Source organism: Capricornis sumatraensis, unplaced genomic scaffold, assembly GCF_032405125.1.
Source record: "Capricornis sumatraensis isolate serow.1 unplaced genomic scaffold, serow.2 scaffold3, whole genome shotgun sequence".
NCBI classification, from domain to species: Eukaryota; Metazoa; Chordata; class Mammalia; order Artiodactyla; family Bovidae; genus Capricornis; species Capricornis sumatraensis.
In genome coordinates this window covers 2,722,993-2,748,967 of record NW_027184614.1, presented here as the reverse complement: position 1 = coordinate 2,748,967, position 25,975 = coordinate 2,722,993, and positions in this window count along the sequence as shown.

Genomic DNA, 25,975 nt, shown 5'->3' with positions numbered 1-25,975 from the left:
CTCGAGTTACGACGGGGACCTCAGGGACCCGCCCTGGTGGCCTCAGGAGAGGCCAGTCCCCAGGCGAGTTGCTAGGGTGCCTCTCGGGATTCCTCTCCCGTCGATACTGGGGCCAAAAACCTTGTGTGGAGTCAGGGCCGGAACCGAGGATTCCTCTCAGTGGCTGACATGGATCTTTGGGTACTTCTGGAGCCTCCCCAGGGGAGTCAGGCCTCGTCTCGAGTGGGGGCATGCACGTGCGCTTTCCTTCAAGGCTGTAGCAGCAATGCCACGCTTCCCGTGGCGTGAATCAAACGATCTGTGGTTTTCCCTCGAGGCTTTCCCTCGAGGCTTTCCCACAGGGCTGTCCCACGTGCCACCGTGGTTTGAGTCGATCCTCGGCGTGAAAGATGAGCCAGTGCAGGGCAAAGAGGTTCCACTGGAATGGACTGAAACATCTGTGGGACTCTTGGAATGGTGGTACGACCATGGAGTTCCTCTCGCCTTTCCTGTTGAGAGTGCCTCCTCTTGAGATGCGACGGGAACGCCGGGAATTCTTTCCCGTTGAAAGCAGGGAAAGGATCCCTCATCTCGAACTCCGAGGGGGAAACGGGGCTCCTCTGGATGTGGGCGGGACCATCGTGCTTCCTCTCGAGTGGAGACGGGTATGGCGGTGAACTTCTTGAGTTGCAGCAAGGGTGTGAAAGACCCTTTCGAAGTTCCAGAGGTTAGGTGTCATTAGTCTCCAGACGCCTCATCGGAAATAGGCCTCATCTCGCCTGGAAGGGAGAATTTCCTGGATTTTCTCGAGTTGCGGCAGGTGTTCTCGAGTTACGACGGGGACCTCAGGGACCCGCCCTGGTGGCCTCAGGAGAGGCCATTCCCCATGCGAGTTGCTAGGGGGCCTCTCGGGATTCCTCTTCTGTCGATACCGGGGCCAAAAACCTTGTGTGGAGTCAGGGCCGGATCCGAGGATTCCTCTCAGGGGCTGACATGGATCTTTGGGTACTTCTGGAGTCTCCCCAGGGGAGTCAGGCCTCGTCTCGAGTGGGGGCATGCACGTGCGCTTTCCTTACAGGCTGTAGCAGCAATGTCACGCTTCCCGTGGCGTGGATCAAAGGATCTGTGGTTTTCCCTCGAGGCTTTCCCACAGGGCTGTCCCACGTGCCACCGTGGTGTGAGTCGATCCTCGGCGTGAAAGATGAGCCAGTGCAGGGCAAAGAGCTTCCTCTCGAATGGACTGAGACATCTGGGGGACTCTTGGAATGGTGGTACGACCATGGAGTTCCTCTCGCCTTTCCTGTTGAGAGTGCCTCCGCTTGAGATGCGACGGGAACGCCGGGAATTCTTTCCCATTGAAAGCAGGGAAAGGATTCCTCATCTCGAGCTACGAGGGGGAAAGGGGGCTCCTCTGGATGTGGGCGGGAGGATCGTGCTTCCTCTCGAGTGGAGACGGGTATGGCGGTGAACTTCTTGAGTTGCAGCAAGGGTGTGAAAGACCCTTTCGAAGTTACAGAGGTTAGGTGTCATTAGTTTCCAGACGCCTCATCGGAAATAGGTCTCATCCTGCCTGGAAGGGAGAACTTCCTGGATTTTCTCGAGTTGCGGCAGGTGTTCTCGAGTTACGACGGGGACCTCAGGGACCCGCCCTGGTGGCCTCAGGAGAGGCCAGTCCCCATGCGAGTTGCTAGGGGGCCTCTCGGGATTCCTCTCCCGTCGATACCCGGGCCAAAAACCTTGTGTGGAGTCAGAGCCGGAACCGAGGATTCCTCTCAGGGGCTGATATGGAACTTTGGGTACTTCTGGAGTCTCGCCAGGGGAGACAGGCCTCGTCTCGAGTGGGGGCATGCACGTGCACTTTCCTTCCAGGCTGTAGCAGCAATGTCACGCTTCCCGTCGCGTTGTTCAAAGGATCTGTGGTTTTCCCTCTAGGCTTTCCCTCGAGGCTTTCCCACAGGGCTGTCCCACGTGCCACCGTGGTGTGAGTCGATCCTCGGCGTGAAAGATGAGCCAGTGCAGGGCAAAGAGGTTCCTCTGGAATGGTCTGAGACATCTGGCGGACTCTTGAAATGGTGGTACGACCATGCAGTTCCTCTCGCCTTTCCTGTTGAGAGTGCCTCCTCTTGAGATGCGACGGGAACGCCGGGAATTCTTTCCCGTTGAAAGAAGGGAAAGGATCCCTCAACTCGAGCTAGGAGGGGGAAACGGGGCTCCTCTGGATGTGGGCGGGACCATCGTGCTTCCTCTCGAGTGGAGACGGGTATGGCGGTGAACTTCTTGAGTTGCAGCAAGGGTGTGAAAGACCCTTTCGAAGTTCCAGAGGTTAGGTGTCATTAGTCTCCAGACGCCTCATCGGAAATAGGCCTCATCTCGCCTGGAAGGGAGAAATTCCTGGATTTTCTCGAGTTGCGGCAGGTGCTCTCGAGTTACGACGGGGACCTCAGGGACCCGCCCTGATGGCCTCAGGAGAGGCCAGTCCCCATGCGAGTTGCTAGGGGGCCTCTCGGGATTCCTCTCCCATCGATACCGGGGCCAAAATCCTTGTGTGGAGTCAGGGCCGGAAACGAGGATTCCTCTCAGGGGCTGACATGGATCTTTGGGTACTTCTGGAGTCTCCCCAGGGGAGTCAGGCTTCGGCTCGAGTGGGGGCATGCACTTGCGCTTTCCTTCCAGGCTTTAGCAGCAATGTCACGCTTCCCGAGGCGTGGATCAAAGGATCTGTGGTTTTCCCTCGAGGCTTTCCCTCGAGGCTTTCCCACAGGGCTGTCCCTCGTGCCACCGTGGTGTGAGTCGATCCTCGGCGTGAAAGATGAGCCAGTGCAGGGCAAAGAGGTTCCTCTGGAATGGACTGAGACATCTGGGGGACTCTTGGAATGGTGGTGCGACCATGGAGTTCCTCTCGCCTTTCCTGTTGAGAGTGCCTCCTCTTGAGATGCGACGGGAACGCCGGGAATTCTTTCCCGTTGAAAGCAGGGAAAGGATCCCTCATCTCGAGCTCCGAGGGGGAAACGGGGCTCCTCTGGATGTGGGCGGGACCATCGTGCTTCCTCTGGAGTGGAGACGGGTATGGCGGTGAACTTCTTGAGTTGCAGCAAGGGTGTGAAAGACCCTTTCCAAGTTCCAGAGGTTAGGTGTCATTAGTCTCCAGACGCCTCATCGGAAATAGGCCTCATCTCGCCTGGAAGGGAGAACTTCCTGGATTTTCTCGAGTTGCGGCAGGTGTTCTCGAGTTACGACGGGGACCTCAGGGACCCGCCCTGGTGCCCTCAGGAGAGGCCAGTCCCCATGCGAGTTGCTAGGGGGCCTCTCGGGATTCCTCTCCCGTCGATACCGGGGCCAAAAACCTTGTGTGGAGTCAGGGCCAAAACCGAGGATTCCTCTCAGGGGCTGATATGGATCTTTGGGTACTTCTGGAGTCTCCCCAGGGGAGACAGGCCTCGTCTCGAGTGGGGGCATGCACGTGCACTTTCCTTCCAGGCTGTAGCAGCAATGTGACGCTTCCCGTCGCGTGGATCAAAGGATCTGTGGTTTTCCCTCGAGGCTTTCCCTCGAGGCTTTCCCACAGGGCTGTCCCACGTGCCACTGTGGTGTGAGTCGATCCTCGGCGTGAAAGATGAGCCAGTGCAGGGCAAAGAGGTTCCTCTGGAATGGACTGAGACATCTGTGGGACTCTTGGAATGGTGGTACGACGAAGGAGTTCCTCTCCCCTTTGCTGTTGAGAGTGCCTCCTCTTGAGATGGGACGGGAATACCGGGAATTCTTTCCCGTTGAAAGCAGGGAAAGGATCGCTCATCTCGATCTAGGAGGGGGAAACGAGGCTCCTCTGGATGTGGGCGGGACCATCGTGCTTCCTCTAGAGTGGAGACGGGTATGGCGGTGAACTTCTTGAGTTGCAGCAAGGGTGTGAAAGACCTTTTCGAAGTTCCAGAGGTTAGGTGTCATTAGTCTCCAGACGCCTCATCGGAAATAGGCCTCATCTCGCCTGGAAGGGAGAACTTCCTGGATTTTCTCGAGTTGCGGCAGGTGTTCTCGAGTTACGACGGGGACCTCAGGGACCCGCCCTGGTGGCCTCAGGAGAGGCCAGTCCCCATGCGAGTTGCTAGGGTGCCTCTCGGGATTCCTCTCCCGTCGATACTGGGGCCAAAAACCTTGTGTGGAGTCAGGGCCGGAACCGAGGATTCCTCTCACGGGCTGACATGGATCTTTGGGTACTTCTGGAGTCTCCCCAGGGGAGTCAGGCCTCGTCTCGAGTGGGGGCATGCACGTGCGCTTTCCTTCAAGGCTGTAGCAGCAATGCCACGCTTCCCGTGGCGTGAATCAAACGATCTGTGGTTTTCCCTCGAGGCTTTCCCTCGAGGCTTTCCCACAGGGCTGTCCCACGCGCCACCGTGGTGTGCGTCGATCCTCGGCGTGAAAGATGAGACAGTGCAGGGCAAAGACGTTCCTCTGGAATGGACTGAGACATCTGGGGGACTCTTGGAATGGTGGTACGACCATGGAGTTCCTCTCGCCTTTCCTGTTGAGAGTGCCTCCTCTTGAGATGCGACGGGAACGCCGGGAATTCTTTCCCGTTGAAAGCAGGGAAAGGATCCCTCATCTCGAGCTACGAGGGGGAAAGGGGGCTCCTCTGGATGTGGGCGGGACGATCGTGCTTCCTCTCCAGTGGAGACGGGTATGGCGGTGAACTTCTTGAGTTGCAGCAAGGGTGTGAAAGACCCTTTCGAAGTTCCAGAGGTTAGGTGTCATTAGTCTCCAGACGCCTCATCGGAAATAGGCCTCATCCTGCCTGGAAGGGAGAACTTCCTGGATTTTCTCGAGTTGCGGCAGGTGTTCTCGAGTTACGACGGGGACCTCAGGGACCCGCCCTGGTGGCCTCAGGAGAGGCCAGTCCCCATGCGAGTTGCTAGGGGGCCTCTCGGGATTCCTCTCCCGTCGATACCGGGGCCAAAAACCTTGTGTGGAGTCAGGGCCGGAACCGAGGATTCCTCTCACGGGCTGATATGGATCTTTGGGTACTTCTGGAGTCTCGCCAGGGGAGACAGGCCCCATCTCGAGTGGGGGCATGCACGTGCGCTTTCCTTCCAGGCTGTAGCAGCAATGTCACGCTTTCCATCGCTTGGATCAAAGGATCTGTGGTTTTTCCACAGGTTTGTCCCACGTGCCACCGTGGTGTGAGTCGATCCTCGGCGTGAAAGATGAGCCAGTGCAGGGCAAAGAGGTTCCTCTGGAATGGACTGAGACATCTGGGGGACTCTTGGAATGGTGGTACGACCATGGAGTTCCTCTCGCCTTTCCTGTTGAGAGTGCCTCCTCTTGAGATGCGACGGGAACGCCGGGAATTCTTTCCCGTTGAAAGCAGGGAAAGGATTCCTCATCTCGAGCTACGAGGGGGAAACGGGGCTCCTCTGGATGTGGGCGGGACCATCGTGCTTCCTCTAGAGTGGAGACGGGTATGGCGGTGAACTTCTTGAGTTGCAGCAAGGGTGTGAAAGACCCTTTCGAAGTTCCAGAGGTTAGGTGTCATTAGTCTCCAGACGCCTCATAGGAAATAGGCGTCATCTCGCCTGGAAGGGAGAACTTCCTGGATTTTCTCGAGTTGCGGCAGGTGTTCTCGAGTTACGACGGGGACCTCAGGGACCCGCCCTGGTGGCCTCAGGAGAGGCCAGTCCCCATGCGAGTTGCTAGGGGTCCTCTCGGGATTGCTCTCCCGTCGATACCGGGGCCAAAAACCTTGTGTGGAGTCAGGGCCGGAACCGAGGATTCCTCTCAGTGGCTGACATGGATCTTTGGGTACTTCTGGAGTCTCCCCAGGGGAGTCAGGCCTCCTCTCAAGTGGGGGCATGCACGTGCGCTTTCCTTCCAGGCTGTAGCAGCAATGTCACGCTTCCCTTGGCGTGAATCAAACGATCTGTGGTTTTCCCTTGAGGCTTTCCCTCGAGGCTTTCCCACAGGGCTGTCCCACGTGCCACCGTGGTGTGAGTCGATCCTCGGCGTGAAAGATGAGCCAGTGCAGGGCAAAGAGGTTCCTCTGGAATGGACTGAGACATCTGGGGGACTCTTGGAATGGTGGTACGACCATGGAGTTCCTCTCGCCTTTCCTGTTGAGAGTGCCTCCTCTTGAGATGCGACGGGAACGCAGGGAATTCTTTCCCATTGAAAGCAGGGAAAGGATCCCTCATCTCGAGCTACGAGGGGGAAACGGGGCTCCTCTGGATGTGGGCGGGACCATTGTGCTTCCTCTCGAGTGGAGACGGGTATGGCGGTGAACTTCCTGAGTTGCAGCAAGGGTGTGAAAGACCCTTTCGAAGTTCCAGAGGTTAGGTGTCATTAGTCTCCAGACGCCTCATCGGAAATAGGCCTCATCTCGCCTGGAAGGGAGAACTTCCTGGATTTTCTCGAGTTGCGGCAGGTGTTTTCGAGTTACGACGGGGACCTCAGGGACCCGCCCTGGTCGCCTCAGGAGAGGCCAGTCCCCATGCGAGTTGCTAGGGGCCCTCTCGGGATTCCTCTCCCGTCGATACCGGGGCCAAAAACCTTGTGTGGAGTCAGGGCCGGAACCGAGGATTCCTCTCAGGGGCTGACATGGATCTTTGGGTACTTCTGGAGTCTCCCCAGGGGAGTCAGGCCTCGTCTCGAGTCGGGGCATGCACGTGCGCTTTCCTTCCAGGCTGTAGCAGCAATGTCACGCTTCCCGTGGCGTGGATCAAAGGATCTGTGGTTTTCCCTCGAGGCTTTCCCTCGAGGCTTTCCCACAGGGCTGTCCCACGTGCCACCGTGGTGTGAGTCGATCCTCGGCGTGAAAGATGAGCCAGTGTAGGGCAAAGAGCTTCCTCTGGAATGGACTGAGACATCTGGGGGACTCTTGGAATGGTGGTACGACCATGGAGTTCCTCTCGCCTTTCCTGTTGAGAGTGCCTCCTCTTGAGATGAGACGGGAACGCCGGGAAGTCTTTCCCGTTGAAAGCAGGGAAAGGATCCCTCATCTCGAGCTACGAGGGGGAAACGGGGCTCCTCTGGATGGGGGCGGGATTATCGTGCTTCCTCTCGAGTGGAGACGGGTATGGCGGTGAACTTCTTGAGTTGCAGCAAGGGTGTGAAAGACCCTTTCGAAGTTCCAGAGGTTAGGTGTCATTAGTCTCCAGACGCCTCATCGGAAATAGGCCTCATCTCGCCTGGAAGGGAGAACTTCCTGGATTTTCTCGAGTTGCGGCAGGTGTTCTCGAGTTACGACGGGGACCTTAGGGACCCGCGCTGGTGGCCTCAGGAGAGGCCAGTCCCCATGCGAGTTGCTAGGGGGCCTCTCGGGATTCCTCTCCCGTCGATACCAGGGCCAAAAACCTTGTGTGGCGTCAGGGCCGGAACCGAGGATTCCTCTCAGGGGCTGATATGGATCTTTGGGTACTTCTGTAGTCTCGCCAGGGGAGACAGGCCTCGTCTCGAGTGGGGGCATGCACGTGCACTTTCCTTCCAGGCTGTAGCAGCAATGTCACGCTTCCCGTCGCATGGATCAAAGGATCTGTGGTTTTCCCTCGAGGCTTTCCCTCGAGGCTTTCCCACAGGGCTGTCCCACGTGCCACCGTGGTGTGAGTCGATCCTCGGCGTGAAAGATGAGCCAGTGCAGGGCAAAGAGTTTCCTCTGGAATGGACTGAGACATCTGGGGGACTCTTGGAATGGTGGTACGACCATGGAGTTCCTCTCGCCTTTGCTGTTGAGAGTGCCTCCTCTTGAGATGGGACGGGAATATCGGGAATTCTTTCCCGTTGAAAGCAGGGAAAGGATTCCTCATCTCGAGCTACGAGGGGGAAACGGGGCTCCTGTGGATGTGGGCGGGACCATCGTGCTTCCTCTCGAGTGGAGACGGGTATGGCGGTGAACTTCTTGAATTGCAGCAAGGGTGTGAAAGACCCTTTCGAAGTTCCAGAGGTTAGGTGTCATTAGTCTCCAGACGCCTCATCGGAAATAGGCCTCATCTCGCCTGGAAGGGAGAACTTCCTGGATTTTCTCGAGTTACGGCAGGTGTTCTCGAGTTACGACGGGGACCTCAGGGACCCGCCCTGGTGGCCTCAGGAGAGGCCAGTCCCCATGCGAGTTGCTAGGGGCCCTCTCGGGATTCCTCTCCCGTCGATACCGGGGCCAAAAACCTTGTGTGGAGTCAGGGCCGGAACCGAGGATTCCTCTCAGGGGCTGACATGGATCTTTGGGTACTTCTGGAGTCTCCCCAGGGGAGTCAGGCCTCGTCTCGAGTCGGGGCATGCACGTGCGCTTTCCTTCCAGGCTGTAGCAGCAATGTCACGCTTCCCGTGGCGTGGATCAAAGGATCTGTGGTTTTCCCTCGAGGCTTTCCCTCGAGGCTTTCCCACAGGGCTGTCCCACGTGCCACCGTGGTGTGAGTCGATCCTCGGCGTGAAAGATGAGCCAGTGTAGGGCAAAGAGCTTCCTCTGGAATGGACTGAGACATCTGGGGGACTCTTGGAATGGTGGTACGACCATGGAGTTCCTCTTGCCTTTCCTGTTGAGAGTGCCTCCTCTTGAGATGAGACGGGAACGCCGGGAAGTCTTTCCCGTTGAAAGCAGGGAAAGGATCCCTCATCTCGAGCTACGAGGGGGAAACGGGGCTCCTCTGGATGGGGGCGGGACTATCGTGCTTCCTCTCGAGTGGAGACGGGTATGGCGGTGAACTTCTTGAGTTGCAGCAAGGGTGTGAAAGACCCTTTCGAAGTTCCAGAGGTTAGGTGTCATTAGTCTCCAGACGCCTCATCGGAAATAGGCCTCATCTCGCCTGGAAGGGAGAACTTCCTGGATTTTCTCGAGTTGCGGCAGGTGTTCTCGAGTTACGACGGGGACCTCAGGGACCCGCCCTGGTGGCCTCAGGAGAGGCCAGTCCCCATGCGAGTTGCTAGGGGGCCTCTCGGGATTCCTCTCCCGTTGATACCGGGGCCAAAAACCTTGTGTGGAGTCAGGGCCGGAACCGAGGATTCCTCTCAGGGGCTGACATGGATCTTTGGGTACTTCTGGAGTCTCCCCAGGGGAGTCAGGCCTCGTCTCGAGTGGGGGCATGCACGTGCGCTTTCCTTCCAGGCTGTAGCAGCAATGTCTCGCTTCCCGTCGCGTGGATCCAAGGTTTTGTGGTTTTCCCTCGAGGCTTTCCCTCGAGGCTTTCCCACAGGGCTGTCCCACGTGCCACCGTGGTGTGAGTCGATCCTCGGCGTGAAGGATGAGCCAGTGCAGGGCAAAGAGGTTCCTCTGGAATGGACTGAGAGATCTGGGGGACTCTTGGAATGGTGGTACGACCATGGAGTTCCTCTCGGCTTTTCTGTTGAGAGTGCCTCCTCTTGAGATGCGACGGGAACGCCAGGAATTCTTTCCCGTTGAAAGCAGGGAAAGGATCCCTCATCTCGAGCTCCGAGGGGGAAACGGGGCTACTCTGGATGTGGGCGAGACCATCGTGCTTCCTCTGGAGTGGAGACGGGTATGGCGGTGAACTTCTTGAGTTGCAGCAAGGGTGTGAAAGACCCTTTCGAAGTTCCAGAGGTTAGGTTTCATTAGTCTCCAGACGCCTCATCGGAAATAGGCCTCATCTTGCCTGGAAGGGAGAACTTCCTGGATTTTCTCGAGTTGCGGGAGGTGTTCTCGAGTTAAGACGGGGACCTCAGGGACCCGTCCTGGTGGCCTCAGCAAAGGCCAGTCCCCATGCGAGTTGCTAGGGGGCCTCTCGGGATTCCTCTTCTCTTGATACCGGGGCCAAAAACCTTGTGTGGAGTCAGGGCCGGATCCGAGGATTCCTCTCAGGGGCTGACATGGATCTTTGGGTACTTCTGGAGTCTCCCCAGGGGAGTCAGGCCTCGTCTCGAGTGGGGGCATGCACGTGCGCTTTCCTTCCAGGCTGTAGCAGCAATGTCACGCTTCCCGTGGCGTGGATCAAAGGATCTGTGGTTTTCCCTCGAGGCTTTCCCACAGGGCTGTCCCACGTGCCACCGTGGTGAGAGTCGATCCTCGGCGTGAAAGATGAGCCAGTGAAGGGCAAAGAGGTTCCTCTGGAATGGACTGAGACATCTGGGGGACTCTTGGAATGGTGATACGACCATGGAGTTCCTCTCGCCTTTCCTGTTGAGAGTGCCTCCTCTTGAGATGCGACGGGAATGCCGGGATTTCTTTCCCGTTGAAAGCAGGGAAAGGATCCCTCATCTCGAGCTACGACAAGGATACGGGGCTCCTCTGGATGTGCGCGTGATCATCGTGCTTCCTCTCGATTGGAGATGGGTATGGCGGTGAACTTCTTGAGTTGCCGCAAGGATGTGAAAGACCCTTTCGAATTTCCAGAGGTTAGGTGTCATTACTCTCCAGACGCCTCATCGGAAATTGGCCTCATCTCGCCTGTAAGGGAGAACTTCCTGGATTTTCTCGAGCTGCGGCAGGTGTTCTCGAGATACGACGGGGACATCAGGGACCCGATCTGGTGGCCTCTGGAAAGGCCAGTCCCCATGCGAGTTGCTAGGGGGCCTCTAGGGATCCCTCTCCCGTCGATATTGGGGCCAAAAACCTTGTGTGGAGTCAGGGCCGGAACCGAGGATTCCTCTCAGGGGCTGACATGAATCTTTGAGTACTTCTGGAGTCTCCCCAGGGGAGTCAGGCCTCGTCTCGAGTGGGGGCATGGACGTGCGCTTTCCTTCCAGACTGTAGCAGCAATGTCACGCTTCCCGTCGCGTGGATCAAAGGATCTGTGGTTTTCCCTCGAGGCTTTCCCACAGGGCTGCCCCACGTGCCACCGTGGTGTGAGTCGATCCTCGGCGTGAAAGATGAGCCAGTGCAGGGCAAAGAGGTTCCTCTGGAATGGACTGAGACATCTGGGGGACTCCTGGAATGGTGGTACGACCATGGAGTTCCTCTCGCCTTTCCTGTTGAGAGTGCCTCCACTTGAGATGCGACGGGAACGCCGGGAATTCTTTCCCGTTGAAAGCAGGGAAAGGATCGCTCATCTCGAGCTCCGAGGGGGAAACGGGGCTCCTCTGGATGTGGGTGGGACCATCGTGCTTCCTCTCGAGTGGAGACGGGTATGGCGGTGAACTTCTTGAGTTGCAGCAAGGGTGTGAAAGACCCTTTCGAAGTTCCAGAGGTTAGGTGTCATTAGTCTCCAGACGCCTCATCAGAAATAGGTCTCATCTCGCCTGGAATGGAGAACTTCCTGGATTTTCTCGAGTTGCGGGAGGTGTTCTAGAGTTAAGACGGGGACCTCGGGGACCCGCCCTTTTGGCCTCAATAGAGGACAGTCCCCATGCGTGTTGCTAGGTGGCCTCTCGGGATTCCTCTCCCGTCGATACCGGGGCCAAAAAACTTGTGTGGAGTCAGGGCCGGAACCGAGGATTCCTCTCAGGGGCTGACATGGATCTTTGGGTACTTCTGGAGTCTCCCCAGCTGAGTCAGGCCTCGTCTCGAGTGGGGACATGCACGTGCGCTTTCCTTCGAGGCTGTAGCAGAAATGTCACGCTTCCCGTCGCGTGGATCAAAGGATCTGTGGTTTTCCCTCGAGGCTTTCCCTCGAGGCTTTCCCACAGGGCTGTCCCACGTGCCACCGTGGTGTGAGTCGATCCTAGGCGTGAAAGATGAGCCAGTGCAGGGCAAAGAGGTTCCTCTGGAATGGACTGAGACATCTGGGGGACTATTGGCATGGTGCTACGACCATGGAGTTCCTCAAGCCTTTCCTGTTGAGAGTGCGTCCTCTTGAGATGCGACGAGAACGCCGGGAATTCTTTCCCGTTAAATGCAGGGAAAGGATCCCTCATCTCGAGCTACGAGGTGGAAACGGGGCTCCTCTGGATGTGGGCGGGACCGTCGTGCTTCCTCTCGAGTGGAGATGGGTATGGCGGTGAACTTCTTTAGTTGCAGCAAGGGTGTGAAAGACCCTTTCGAAGTTCCAGAGGTTAGGTGTCATTAGTCTCCAGACGCCTCATCGGAAATAGGCCTCATCTCGCCTGGAAGGGAGAACTTCCTGGATTTTTTTGAGTTGCGGCAGGTGTTCTCGATTACGACGGGGACCTCAGGGACCCGCCCTGATGGCCTCAGGAGAGGCCAGGTCCATGCGAGTTGCTAGGTGGCCTCTCGGGATTCCTCTCCTGTCGATACCGGGTCCAAAAATCTTGTGTGGAGTCAGGGCCGGAACCGAGGATTTCTCTCAGGGGTGACATGGATCTTTGGGTACTTCTGGAGTCTCCCCAGGGGAGTCAGGCCTCGTCTCGAGCGGGGGCATGCACGTGCGCTTTCCTTCCAGGCTGTAGCAGCAATGTCACCTTCCCGTCGCGTGGATCAAATGATCTGTGGTTTTCCCTCGAGGCTTTCCCTCGAGGCTTTCCCACAGGGCTGTCCCACGTGCCACCGTGGTGTGAGTCGATCCTCGGCGTGAAAGATGAGCCAGTGCAGGGCAAAGAGGTTCCTCTGGAATGGACTGAGACATCTGGGGGACTCTTGGAATGGTGGTACGACCATGGAGTTCCTCTCGCCTTTCCTGTTGAGAGTGCCTCCTCTTGAGATGCGACGTGAATGCCGGGAATTCTTTCCCGTTGAAAGCAGGGAAAGGATCCCTCATCTCGAGCTACGAGGGGGAAACGGGGCTCCTCTGGATGTGGGCGGGACCATCGTGCTTCCTCTCGAGTGGAGACGGGTATGGCGGTGAACTTCTTGAGTTGCAGCAAGGGTGTGAAAGACCCTTTCGAAGTTCCAGAGGTTAGGTGTCATTAGTCTCCAGACGCCTCATCGGAAATAGGCCTCATCTCGCCTGGAAGGGAGAACTTCCTGGATTTTCTCGAGTTGCGGCAGGTGTTCTCGAGTTACGACGGGGACCTCAGGGACCCGCCCTGGTGGCCTCAGGAGAGGCCATTCCCCATGCGAGTTGCTAGGGGGCCTCTCGGGATTCCTCTTCTGTCGATACCGGGGCCAAAAACCTTGTTTGGAGTCAGGGCCGGATCCGAGGATTCCTCTCAGGGGCTGACATGGATCTTTGGGTACTTCTGGAGTCTCCCCAGGGGAGTCAGGCCTCGTCTCGAGTGGGGGCATGCACGTGCGCTTTCCTTACAGGCTGTAGCAGCAATGTCACGCTTCCCGTGGCGTGGATCAAAGGATCTGTGGTTTTCCCTCGAGGCTTTCCCACAGGGCTGTCCCACGTGCCACCGTGGTGTGAGTCGATCCTCGGCGTGAAAGATGAGCCAGTGCAGGGCAAAGAGGTTCCTCTGGAATGGACTGAGACATCTGGGGGACTCTTGGAATGGTGGTACGACCATGGAGTTCCTCTCGCCTTTTCTGTTGAGAGTGCCTTCTCTTGAGATGCGACGGGAACGCTGGGAAACCTTTCCCGTTGAAAGCAGGGAAAGGATCCCTCATCTCGAGCTACGAGGGGGAAACGGGGCTCCTCTGGATGTGGGCGGGACCATCGTGCTTCCTCTAGAGTGGAGAAGGGTATGGCGGTGAACTTCTTGAGTTGCAGCAAGGGTGTGAAAGACCCTTTCGAAGTTCCAGAGGTTAGGTGTCATTAGACTCCAGACGCCTCATCGGAAATAGGCCTCATCTCGCCTGGAAGGGAGAACTTCCTGGATTTTCTCGAGTTGCGGCAGGTGTTCTCGAGTTACGACGGGGACCTCCGGGACCCGCCCTGGTGGCCTCAGGAGAGGCCAGTCCCCATGCGAGTTGCTAGGGGGCCTCTCGGGATTCCTCTCCCGTTGATACCGGGGCCAAAAACCTTGTGTGGAGTCAGGGCCGGAACCGAGGATTCCTCTCAGGGGATGACATGGATCTTTGGGTACTTCTGGAGTCTCCCCAGGGGAGTCAGGCCTCGTCTCGTGTGGGGGCATGCACGTGCGCTTTCCTTCCAGGCTGTAGCAGCAATGTCACGCTTCCCGTCGCGTGGATCAAAGGTTTTGTGGTTTTCCCTCGAGGCTTTCCCTCGAGGCTTTCCCACAGGGCTGTCCCACGTGCCACCGTGGTGTGAGTCGATCCTCGGCGTGAAAGATGAGCCAGTGCAGGGCAAAGAGGTTCCTCTGGAATGGACTGAGACATCTGGGGGACTCTTGGAATGGTGGTACGACCATGGAGTTCCTCTCGGCTTTTCTGTTGAGAGTGCCTCCTCTTGAGATGCGACGGGAACGCCGGGAATTCTTTCCCGTTGAAAGCAGGGAAAGGATCCCTCATCTCGAGCTCCGAGGGGGAAACGGGGCTCCTCTGGATGTGGGCGAGACCATCGTGCTTCCTCTCGAGTGGAGACGGGTATGGCGGTGAACTTCTTGAGTTGCAGCAAGGGTGTGAAAGACCCTTTCGAAGTTCCAGAGGTTAGGTGTCATTAGTCTCCAGACGCCTCATCGGAAATAGGCCTCATCTCGCCTGGAAGGGAGAACTTCCTGGATTTTCTCGAGTTGCGGCAGGTGTTCTCGAGTTACGACGGGGACCTCAGGGACCCGCCCTGGTGGCCTCAGGAGAGGCCAGTCCCCATGCGAGTTGCTAGGGGGCCTCTCGGGATTCCTCTCCCGTCGATACCGGGGCCAAAAACCTTGTGTGGAGTCAGGGCCGGGACCGAGGATTCCTCTCAGGGGCTGACATGGATCTTTGGGTACTTCTGGAGTCTCCCCACGGGAGTCAGGCCTCGTCTCGAGTGGGGGCATGCACGTGCGCTTTCCTTCCTGGCTGTAGCAGCAATGTCACGATTCCCGTCGCATTTATCAAAGGATCTGTGGCTTTCCCTCGAGGCTTTCCCTCGAGGCTTTCCCACAGGGCTGTCCCACGTGCCACCGTGGTGTGAATCGATCCTCGGCGTGAAAGATGAGCCAGTGCAGGTCAAAGAGGTTCCTCTGGAATGGACTGAGACATCTAGGGGACTCTAGGAATGGTGGTACGACCATGGAGTTCCTCTCGCTTTTCCTGTTGAGAGTGCCTCTTCTTGAGATGCGACAGGAACGCCGGGAATTCTTTCCCGTTGAAAGCAGGGAAAGGATCCCTCATCTCGAGCTACGAGGGGGAAACGGGGCTCCTCTGGATGTGGGCGGGACCATCGTGCTTCCTCTCGAGTGGAGACGGGTATGCCGGTGAACTTCTTGAGTTGCAGCAAGGGTGTGAAAGACCCTTTCGAAGTTCCAGAGGTTAGGTGTCATTAGTCTCCAGACGCCTCATCGGAAATAGGCCTCATCTCGCCTGCAAGGGAGAACTTCCTGGATTTTCTCGAGTTTCGGCAGGTGTTCTCGAGTTACGACGGGGACCTCAGGGACCCGCCCTGGTGGCCTCAGGAGAGGCCAGTCCCCATGCGAGTTGATAGGGGGCCTCTCGGGATTCCTCTCCCGTCGATACCGGGGACAAAAAACTTGTGTGGAGTCAGGGCCGGAACCGAGGATTCCTCTCAGGGGTGACATGTATCTTTGGGTACTTCTGGAGTCTCCCCAGGGGAGTCAGGCCTCGTCTCGAGTGGGGGCATGCACGTGCGCTTTCCTTCCAGGCTGTAGCAGCAATGTCACGCTTCCCGTCGCGTGGATCAAAGGATCTGTGGTTTTCCCTCGAGGCTTTCCCTCGAGGCTTTCCCACAGGGCTGTCCCACGTGCCACCGTGGTGTGAGTCGATCCTCGGCGTGAAAGATGAGCCAGTGCAGGGCAAAGAGGTTCCTCTGGAATGGACTGAGACATCTGGGCAATCCTGGAATGGTGGTACGACCATGGAGTTCCTCTCGCCTTTCCTGTTGAGAATGCCTCCTCTTGAGATGCGACGGGAACACTGGGAATTCTTTCCCGTTGAAAGCAGGGAAAGGATCCCTCATCTCGAGCTACGAGGGGGAAACGGGGCTCCTCTGGATGTGGGCGGGACCATCGTGCTTCCTCTCGAGTGGAGACGGGTATGGCGGTGAACTTCTTGAGTTGCAGCAAGGGTGTGAAAGACCCTTTCGAAGTTCCAGAGGTTAGGTGTCATTAGTCTCCAGACGCCTCATCGGAAATAGGCCACATGTCGCCTGAAGGGAGAACTTCCTGGATTTTCTCGAGTTGCGGCAGGTGTTCTCGAGTTACGACAGGGACCTCAGGGAACCGCCCTGGTGGCCTCAGGAGAGGCCAGTCCCCATGCAATTTGCTAGGGGGCCTCTCGGGATTCCTCTCCCGTCGATACCGGGGCCAAATACCTTGTGTGGAGTCAGGCCCGGAACCGAGGATTCCTCTCAGGGGCTGACATGGATCTTTGGGTACTTCTGGAGTCTCCCCAGGGGAGTCAGGCCTCGTCTGGAGTGGGGGCATGCACGTGCGCTTTCCTTCCAGGCTGTAGCAGCAATGTCACGCTTCCCGTCGAGTGGATCAAAGGATCTGTGGTTTTCCCTCGAGGCTTTCCCTCGAGGCTTTCCCTCTAGGCTTTCCCACGTGCCACCGTGGTGTGAGTCGATCCTCGGCGTGAAAGATGAGCCAGTGCAGGGCAAAGAGGTTCCTCTGGAATGGACTGAGATATCTGGGGGACTCTTGGAATGGTGGTACGACCATGGAGTTCCTCTCGCCTTTCCTGTTGAGAGTGCCTCCTCTTGAGATGCGACGGGAACGCCGGGAATTCTTTCCCGTTGAAAGCAGGGAAAGGATCCCTCATCTCGAGCTACGAGGGGGAAACGGGGCTCCTCTGGATGTGGGCGGGACCATCGTGCTTCCTCTCGAGTGGAGACGGGTATGGCGGTGAACTTCTTGAGTAGCAGCAAGGGTGTGAAAGACCCTTTCGAAGTTCCAGAGTTTAGGTGTCATTAGTCTCCAGACGCCTCATCGGAAATAGGCCTCATCTCGCCTGGAAGGGAGAACTTCCTGGATTTTCTCGAGTTGCGGCAGGTGTTCTCGAGTTACGACGGGGACCTCAGGGACCCGCCCTGGTGGCCTCAGGAGAGGCCAGTCCCCATGCGAGTTGCTAGGGGGCCTCTCGGGATTCCTCTCCCGTGGATACCGGGGCCAAAAACCTTGTGTGGAGTCAGGGCCGGAACCGAGGATTCCTCTCAGGAGCTGACATGGATCTTTGGGTACTTCTGGAGTCTCCCCACTGGAGTCAGGCCTCGTTTCGTGTGGGGGCATGCACGAGCGCTTTTCTTCCAGGCTGTAGCAGCAATGTCACGCTTACCTTCGCGTGGATCAAAGGATCTGTGGTTTTCCCTCGAGGCTTTCCCTCGAGGCTTTCCCACAGGGCTGTCCCACTTGCCACCGTGGTGTGAGTCGATCCTCGGCGTGAAAGATGAGCCAGTGCAGGGCAAAGAGGTTCCTCTGGAATGGACTGAGACATCTGGGGGATTCTTGGAATGGTGGTACGACCATAGAGTTCCTCTCGCCTTTCCTGTTGAGAGTGCCTCCTCTTGAGATGCGAGGGGAATGCCGGGAATTCTTTCCCGTCTAAAGCAGGGAAAGGATCCCTCATCTCGAGCTACGAGGGGGAAACGGGGCTCCTCTGGATATGGGCGGGACCATCGTGCTTCCTCTCGAGTGGAGACGGGTATGGCGGTGAACTTCTTGAGGTGCAGCAAGGGTGTGAAAGACCCTTTCGAAGTTCCAGAGGTTAGGTGTCATTAGTCTCCAGACGCCTCATTGGAAATAGGCCTCATCTCGCCTGGAAAGGAGAACTTCCTGGATTTTCTCGAGTTGCGGCAGGAGTTCTCGAGTTACGACGGGGACCTCAGGGACGCGCCATGGTGGCCTCAGGAAAGGCCAGTCCCCATGCGAGTTGCTAGGGGGCCTCTCAGGATTCCTCTCCCGTCGATACCGGGGCCAAAAACCTTGTGTGGAGTCAGGGCCGGAACCGAGGTTTTCTCTCAGGGGTGACATGGAACTTTGGGTATTTCTGGAGTCTCCCCAGGGGAGTCAGGCCTCGTCTCGAGTGGGGGCATGCACGTGCGCTTTCCTTCCAGGCTGTAGCAGCAATGTCACGCTTCCCGTCGCGTGGATCAAAGGATCTGAGGTTTTCCCTCGAGGCTTTCCCACAGGGCTGTCCCACGTGCCACCGTGGTGTGAGTCGATCCTCGGCGTGAAAGATGAGCCAGTGCAGGGCAAAGAGGTTCCTCTGGAATGGACTGAGACATCTGGGGGACTCTTGGAATGGTGGTACGACCATGGAGTTCCTCTCGCCTTTCCTGTTGAGAGTGCCTCCTCTTGAGATGCGACGGGAACACCGGGAATTCTTTCCCGTTGAAAGCAGGGAAAGAATCCCTCATCTCGAGCTACGAGGGGGAAACGGGGCTCCTCTGGATGTGGGCGGGACCATCGTGCTTCCTCTCGAGTGGAGACGGGTATGGCGGTGAACTTCTTGAGTTGCAGCAAGGGTGTGAATGACCCTTTCGAAGTTCCAGAGGTTAGGTGTCATTAGTCTCCAGACGCCTCATTGGAAGTAGGCCTCATCTCGCCTGGAAGGGAGAACTTCCTGGATTTTCTCGAGTTGCGGCAGGTGTTCTCGAGTTACGACGGGGACCTCAGGAACCCACCATGCTGGCCTCAGGAAAGGCCAGTCCCCATGCGAGTTGCTAGGGGGCCTCTCAGGATTCCTCTCCCGTCGATACCGGGGCCAAAAACTTTGTGTGGAGTCAGGGTCGGAACCGAGGTTTCCTCTCAGAGGTGACATGGAACTTTGGGTATTTCTGGAGTCTCCCCAGGGGAGTCAGGCCTCGTCTCGAGTGGGGGCAGGCATGTGCGCTTTCCTTCCAGGCTGTAGCAGCAATGTCACGCTTCCCGTCGCGTGGATCAAAGGATCTGTGGTTTTCCCTCGAGGCTTTCCCTCGAGGCTTTGCCACAGGGATGTCCCACGTGCCACCGTGGTGTGAGTCGATCCTCGGCGTGAAAGATGAGCCAGTGCAGGGCAAAGAGGTTCCTCTGGAATGGACTGAGACATCTGGGGGACTCTTGGAATGGTGGTACGACCATGGATTTCCTCTCGCCTTTCCTGTTGAGAGTGCCTCCTCTTGAGATGCGACGGGAACGCCGGGAATTCTTTCCCGTTGAAAGCAGGGAAAGGATCCCTCATCTCGAGCTACGAGGGGGAAACGGGGCTCCTCTGGATGTGGGCGGGACCATCGTGCTTCCTCTCGAGTGGAGACGGGTATGGCGGTGAACTTCTTGAGTAGCAGCAAGGGTGTGAAAGACCCTTTCGAAGTTCCAGAGGTTAGGTGTCATTAGTCTCCAGACGCCTCATCGGAAATAGGCCTCATCTCGGCTGGAAGGGAGAACTTCCTGGATTTTCTCGAGTTGCGGCAGGTGTTCTCGAGTTACGACGGGGACCTCAGGGACCCGCCATGGTGGCCTCAGGAAAGGCCATTCCCCATGCGAGTTGCTAGGGGGCCTCTCAGGATTCCTCTCCCGACGATACCGGGGCCAAAAACCTTGTGTGGAGTCAGGGCCGGAACCGAGGTTTCCTCTCAGGGGTGACATGGATCTTTGGGTACTTCTGGAGTCTCCCTAGGGGAGTCAGGACTCGTCTCGAGTGGGGGCATGCACGTGCGCTTTCCTTCCAGGCTGTAGCAGCAATGTCACGCTTCCCGTCGCGTGGATCAAAGGATCTGTGGTTTTCCCTCGAGGCTTTCCCACAGGGCTGTCCCACGTGCCACCGTGGTGTGAGTCGATCCTCGGCGTGAAAGATGAGCCAGTGCAGGGCAAAGAGGTTCCTCTGGAATGGACTGAGACATCTGGGGGACTCTTGGAATGGTGGTACGACCATGGAGTTCCTCTCGCCTTTCCTGTTGAGAGTGCCTCCTCTTGAGATGCGACGGGAACGCCGGGAATTCTTTCCCGTTGAAAGCAGGGAAAGGATCCCTCATCTCGAGCTACGAGGGGGAAACGGGGCTCCTCTGGATGTGGGCGGGACCATCGTGCTTCCTCTCGAGTGGAGACGGGTATGGCGCTGAACTTCTTGAGTTGCAGCAAGGGTGTGAAAGACCCTTTCGAAGTTCCAGAGGTTAGGTGTCATTAGTCTCCAGACGCCTCATTGGAAATAGGCCTCATCTCGCCTGGAAGGGAGAACTTCCTGGATTTTCTCCAGTTGCGGCAGGTGTTCTCGAGTTACGACGGGGACCTCAGGGACCCGCCATGGTGGCCTCAGGAAAGGCCAGTCCCCATGCGAGTTGCTAGGGGGCCTCTCAGGATTCCTCTCCCGTCGATACCGGGGCCAAAAACCTTGTGTGAAGTCAGGGCCGGAACCGGGGATTCCTCTCAGGGGCTGACATAGATCTTTGGGTACTTCTGGAGTCTCCCCAGGGGAGTGAGGCCTCGTCTCGAGTGGGGGCATGCACGTGCGCTTTCCTTCCAGGCTGTAGCAGCAATGTCACGCTTCTCGTCGCGTGGATCAAAGGATCTGTGGTTTTCCCTCTAGGCTTTCCCTCGAGGCTTTCCCACAGGGTTGTCCCACGTGCCGCCGTGGTGTGAGTCGATCCTCGGCGTGAAAGATTAGCCAGTGCAGGGCAAAGAGGTTCCTCTGGAATGGACTGAGACATCTGGGGGACTCTTGGAATGGTGGTACGACCATGGAGTTCTTCTCGCCTTTCCTGTTGAGAGTGCCTCCTCTTGACATGCGACGGAAATGCCGGGAATTCTTTCCCGTTAAAAGCAGGGAAAGGATCCCTCATCTCGAGCTACGAGGGGAAACGGGGCTCCTCTGGATGTGGGCGGGACCATCGTGCTTCCTCTCGAGTGGAGACGGGTATGGCGGTGAACTTCTTGTGTTGCAGCAAGGGTGTGAAAGACCCTTTCGAAGTTCCAGAGGTTAGGTGTCATTAGTCTCCAGACGCCTCATTGGAAATAGGCCTCATCTCGCCTGGAAGCGAGAACATCCTGGATTTTCTCGAGTTGCGGCAGGTGTTCTCGAGTTACGACGGGGAACTCAGAGACCCGCCCTGGTGGCCTCAGGAGAGGCCAGTCCCCATGCGAGTTGCTAGGGGGCCTCTCGGGATTCCTCTCCCGTGGATACCGGGGCCAAAAACCTTGTGTGGAGTCAGGGCCGGAACCGAGGATTCCTCTCAGGAGCTGACATGGATCTTTGGGTACTTCTGGAGTCTCCCCACTGGAGTCAGGCCTCGTTTCGTGTGGGGGCATGCACGAGCGCTTTTCTTCCAGGCTGTAGCAGCAATGTCACGCTTACCTTCGCGTGGATCAAAGGATCTGTGGTTTTCCCTCGAGGCTTTCCCTCGAGGCTTTCCCACAGGGCTGTCCCACTTGCCACCGTGGTGTGAGTCGATCCTCGGCGTGAAAGATGAGCCAGTGCAGGGCAAAGAGGTTCCTCTGGAATGGACTGAGACATCTGGGGGATTCTTGGAATGGTGGTACGACCATAGAGTTCCTCTCGCCTTTCCTGTTGAGAGTGCCTCCTCTTGAGATGCGAGGGGAATGCCGGGAATTCTTTCCCGTTGAAAGCAGGGAAAGGATCCCTCATCTCGAGCTACGAGGGGGAAACGGGGCTCCTCTGGATATGGGCGGGACCATCGTGCTTCCTCTCGAGTGGAGACGGGTATGGCGGTGAACTTCTTGAGGTGCAGCAAGGGTGTGAAAGACCCTTTCGAAGTTCCAGAGGTTAGGTGTCATTAGTCTCCAGACGCATCATTGGAAATAGGCCTCATCTCGCCTGGAAAGGAGAACTTCCTGGATTTTCTCGAGTTGCGGCAGGAGTTCTCGAGTTACGACGGGGACCTCAGGGACGCGCCATGGTGGCCTCAGGAAAGGCCAGTCCCCATGCGAGTTGCTAGGGGGCCTCTCAGGATTCCTCTCCCGTCGATACCGGGGCCAAAAACCTTGTGTGGAGTCAGGGCCGGAACCGAGGTTTTCTCTCAGGGGTGACATGGAACTTTGGGTATTTCTGGAGTCTCCCCAGGGGAGTCAGGCCTCGTCTCGAGTGGGGGCATGCACGTGCGCTTTCCTTCCAGGCTGTAGCAGCAATGTCACGCTTCCCGTCGCGTGGATCAAAGGATCTGAGGTTTTCCCTCGAGGCTTTCCCACAGGGCTGTCCCACGTGCCACCGTGGTGTGAGTCGATCCTCGGCGTGAAAGATGAGCCAGTGCAGGGCAAAGAGGTTCCTCTGGAATGGACTGAGACATCTGGGGGACTCTTGGAATGGTGGTACGACCATGGAGTTCCTCTCGCCTTTCCTGTTGAGAGTGCCTCCTCTTGAGATGCGACGGGAACACCGGGAATTCTTTCCCGTTGAAAGCAGGGAAAGAATCCCTCATCTCGAGCTACGAGGGGGAAACGGGGCTCCTCTGGATGTGGGCGGGACCATCGTGCTTCCTCTCGAGTGGAGACGGGTATGGCGGTGAACTTCTTGAGTTGCAGCAAGGGTGTGAATGACCCTTTCGAAGTTCCAGAGGTTAGGTGTCATTAGTCTCCAGACGCCTCATTGGAAGTAGGCCTCATCTCGCCTGGAAGGGAGAACTTCCTGGATTTTCTCGAGTTGCGGCAGGTGTTCTCGAGTTACGACGGGGACCTCAGGGACCCACCATGCTGGCCTCAGGAAAGGCCAGTCCCCATGCGAGTTGCTAGGGGGCCTCTCAGGATTCCTCTCCCGTCGATACCGGGGCCAAAAACTTTGTGTGGAGTCAGGGTCGGAACCGAGGTTTCCTCTCAGAGGTGACATGGAACTTTGGGTATTTCTGGAGTCTCCCCAGGGGAGTCAGGCCTCGTCTCGAGTGGGGGCATGCATGTGCGCTTTCCTTCCAGGCTGTAGCAGCAATGTCACGCTTCCCGTCGCGTGGATCAAAGGATCTGTGGTTTTCCCTCGAGGCTTTCCCACAGGGCTGTCCCACGTGCCACCGTGGTGTGAGTCGATCCTCGGCGTGAAAGATGAGCCAGTGCAGGGCAAAGAGGTTCCTCTGGAATGGACTGAGACATCTGGGGGACTCTTGGAATGGTGGTACGACCATGGAGTTCCTCTCGCCTTTCCTGTTGAGAGTGCCTCCTCTTGAGATGCGACGGGAACGCCGGGAATTCTTTCCCGTTGAAAGCAGGGAAAGGATCCCTCATCTCGAGCTACGAGGGGGAAACGGGGCTCCTCTGGATGTGGGCGGGACCATCGTGCTTCCTCTCGAGTGGAGACGGGTATGGCGCTGAACTTCTTGAGTTGCAGCAAGGGTGTGAAAGACCCTTTCGAAGTTCCAGAGGTTAGGTGTCATTAGTCTCCAGACGCCTCATTGGAAATAGGCCTCATCTCGCCTGGAAGGGAGAACTTCCTGGATTTTCTCGAGTTGCGGCAGGTGTTCTCGAGTTACGACGGGGACCTCAGGGACCCGCCATGGTGGCCTCAGGAAAGGCCAGTCCCCATGCGAGTTGCTAGGGGGCCTCTCAGGATTCCTCTCCCGTCGATACCGGGGCCAAAAACCTTGTGTGAAGTCAGGGCCGGAACCGGGGATTCCTCTCAGGGGCTGACATAGATCTTTGGGTACTTCTGGAGTCTCCCCAGGGGAGTGAGGCCTCGTCTCGAGTGGGGGCATGCACGTGCGCTTTCCTTCCAGGCTGTAGCAGCAATGTCACGCTTCTCGTCGCGTGGATCAAAGGATCTGTGGTTTTCCCTCTAGGCTTTCCCTCGAGGCTTTCCCACAGGGTTGTCCAACGTGCCGCCGTGGTGTGAGTCGATCCTCGGCGTGAAAGATTAGCCAGTGCAGGGCAAAGAGGTTCCTCTGGAATGGACTGAGACATCTGGGGGACTCTTGGAATGGTGGTACGACCATGGAGTTCTTCTCGCCTTTCCTGTTGAGAGTGCCTCCTCTTGACATGCGACGGAAATGCCGGGAATTCTTTCCCGTTAAAAGCAGGGAAAGGATCCCTCATCTCGAGCTACGAGGGGAAACGGGGCTCCTCTGGATGTGGGCGGGACCATCGTGCTTCCTCTCGAGTGGAGACGGGTATGGCGGTGAACTTCTTGTGTTGCAGCAAGGGTGTGAAAGACCCTTTCGAAGTTCCAGAGGTTAGGTGTCATTAGTCTCCAGACGCCTCATTGGAAATAGGCCTCATCTCGCCTGGAAGCGAGAACATCCTGGATTTTCTCGAGTTGCGGCAGGTGTTCTCGAGTTACGACGGGGACCTCAGGGAACCGCCCTGGTGGCCTCAGGAAAGGCCAGTCACCATGCGAGTTGCTAGGGGGCCTCTCAGGATTCCTCTCCTGTCGATACCGGGGCCAAAAACCTTGTTTGGAATCAGGGCCGGAACCGAGGATTCCTCTCAGGGGCTGACATGGATCTTTGGGTACTTCTGGAGTCTCCCCACTGGAGTCAGGCCTCGTTTCAAGTGGGGGCATGCACGAGCGCTTTTCTTCCAGGCTGTAGCAGCAATGTCACACTTACCTTCGCGTGGATCAAAGGATCTGTGGTTTTCCCTCGAGGCTTTCCCTCGAGGCTTTCCCACAGGGCTGTCCCACTTGCCACCGTGGTGTGAGTCGATCCTCGGCGTGAAAGATGAGCCAGTGCAGGGCAAAGAGGTTCCTCTGGAATGGACTGAGACATCTGGGGGACTCTTGGAATGGTGGTACGACCATGGAGTTCCTCTCGCCTTTCCTGTTGAGAGTGCCTCCTCTTGAGATGCGACGGGAACGCCGGGAATTCTTTCCCGTTGAAAGCAGGGAAAGGATCCCTCATCTCGAGCTAGGAGGGGGTAACGGGGCTCCTCTGGATGTGGGCGGGACCATCGTGCTTCCTCTCGAGTGGAGACGGGTATGGCGGTGAACTTCTTGAGTAGCAGCAAGGGTGTGAAAGACCCTTTCGAAGTTCCAGAGGTTAGGTGTCATTAGTCTCCAGACGCCTCATCGGAAATAGGCCTCATCTCGCCTGGAAGGGAGAACTTCCTGGATTTTCTCGAGTTGCGGCAGGTGTTCTCGAGTTACGACGGGGACCTCAGGGACCCGCCATGGTGGCCTCAGGAAAGGCCAGTCCCCATGCGAGTTGCTAGGGGGCCTCTCAGGATTCCTCTCCCGTCGATACCGGGGCCAAAAACCTTGTGTGGAGTAAGGGCCGGAACCGAGGTTTTCTCTCAGGGGTGACATGGAACTTTGGGTATTTCTGGAGTCTCCCCAGGGGAGTCAGGCCTCGTCTCGAGTGGGGGCATGCACGTGCGCTTTCCTTCCAGGCTGTAGCAGCAATGTCACGCTTCCCGTCGCGTGGATCAAAGGATCTGTGGTTTTCCCTTGAGGCTTTCCCAGAGGGCTGTCCCACGTGCCACCGTGGTGTGAGTCGATCCTCGGCGTGAAAGATGAGCCAGTGCAGGGCAAAGAGGTTCCTCTGGAATGGACTGAGACATCTGGGGGACTCTTGGAATGGTGGTACGACCATGGAGTTCCTCTCGCCTTTCCTGTTGAGAGTGCCTCCTCTTGAGATGCGACGGGAACGCCGGGAATTCTTTCCCGTTGAAAGCAGGGAAAGGATCCCTCATCTCGAGCTACGAGGGGGAAACGGGGCTCCTCTGGATGTGGGCGGGACCATCGTGCTTCCTCTCGAGTGGAGACGGGTATGGCGGTGAACTTCTTGAGTAGCAGCAAGGGTGTGAAAGACCCTTTCGAAGTTCCAGAGGTTAGGTGTCATTAGTCTCCAGACGCCTCATCGGAAATAGGCCTCATCTCGCCTGGAAGGGAGAACTTCCTGGATTTTCTCGAGTTGCGGCAGGTGTTCTGGAGTTACGACGGGGACCTCAGGGACCCGCCATGGTGGCCTCAGGAAAGGCCAGTCCCCATTCGAGTTGCTAGGGGGCCTCTCAGGATCCCTCTCCCGTCGATACCGGGGCCAAAAACCTTGAGTGGAGTCAGGGCCGGAAACGAGGTTTCCTCTCAGGGGTGACATGGATCTTTGGGTACTTCTGGAGTATCCCTAGGGGAGTCAGGACTCGTCTCGAGTGGGGGCATGCACGTGCGCTTTACTTCCAGGCTGTAGCAGCAATGTCACGCTTCCCGTCGCGTGGATCAAAGGATCTGTGGTTTTCCCTCGAGGCTTTCCCTCGAGGCTTTCCCACAGGGCTGTCCCACGTGCCACCGTGGTATGAGTCGATCCTCGGCGTGAAAGATGAGCCAGTGCAGGGC